General features: G+C 46.2%; 1 non-coding gene across 1 annotated transcript; it reads left to right on the forward strand.

Annotated features, from left to right (window-relative positions):
- The first annotated feature begins 725 nt into the window (after nt 1-725).
- On the forward strand, nt 726-835 carry LOC147286284 (small nucleolar RNA R71). The gene has a single exon (XR_015122168.1). It is a non-coding gene; the product is annotated as a small nucleolar RNA R71 (small nucleolar RNA).
- The last annotated feature ends 216 nt before the right edge of the window (nt 836-1,051 follow it).

Raw genomic sequence — 1,051 nt, forward strand, 5'->3', positions numbered from 1 at the left:
TCCTCAAAATAGCATTTACATGCTCCTCATTCTTCGGGTTGACGATGGGCTTACTTGGCAACTTTCCCTTCTCTCTCTGACCCAAAGTAGTGGCAATCTGACCCATTTGACTCTCCAAGTGTGCAATAGCCTTCGAATTGGCTTGCATCTGCTGCTCGGTACGGTTCATGAAGGCGTTGGTGCTTTGGGCAAGGGAAGTGGTGCTTTGAGCAATCTGAGCAATCTTGTCTTCCAAACTAGACCTCTCGGCATTAGGGTGCACATACGGCTTGTTGGTGCTCCCACTAGCTTGCTGTCCATTGTTGTTGCTCCACCTGAAATTCGGGTTGTTCTTCCATCCAGGGTTATAAGTGTTAGAAAATGGATCATATGGCACCCTAGGATAATTCCCAACCTGGTTTACTTGTTCCACGTCACCCCCTTGTCCTTGCGCACTCATCATCTTCTCTTGAGCCAAAGATAACTTCTGCACCATAGTCTTGATTTCCATAATCTGTCCCTCCATGGTGTTTGGCACATCAGCCACCTCATATAACCCTCTCTTTGGTCCTTCTCTTGCACGATTGGAATCCCATTGTTGAGAACTCAAAGAAAGCGACTCAAACAATTCTGTAGCCTCATCCTCCGTTTTGGACATGAATGCACCACCACATGCCGAATCCACCTTGGCTTGGTCTCTCTCCAACAATCCCTGATAAAAACAACAAATCACATACCAAGGAGATAAGTTATGGTGTGGGCAGCTAGTAAGTAACTCATTGAATCTGTCCCAAGTCTCATGGAATGGCTCGTCCGCCTTCTGCACAAATCCAAGGATCTCATTCCGAATAGAATTAGTCTTGGAAATGGAATAGAACTTGTTCAAAAACTTGCTTGAAAGATCATCCCATGTCGAAATGGAACCACTGGGCAGCGAATACAACCATCTCTTTGCCTTGTCCTTAAGCGCAAAAGGGAACATCCTCAAACGGTACTGATTGGCATTCAGGCCCCTCAATTGTGCGGCTTCACAAACCCCGGAAAACTCCTTCAAGAAATGGATTGGATCCTC

This window comes from Dryas octopetala, chromosome 4 (assembly GCF_963921425.1).
Source record: "Dryas octopetala chromosome 4, drDryOcto1.1, whole genome shotgun sequence".
NCBI lineage: Eukaryota > Viridiplantae > Streptophyta > Magnoliopsida > Rosales > Rosaceae > Dryas > Dryas octopetala.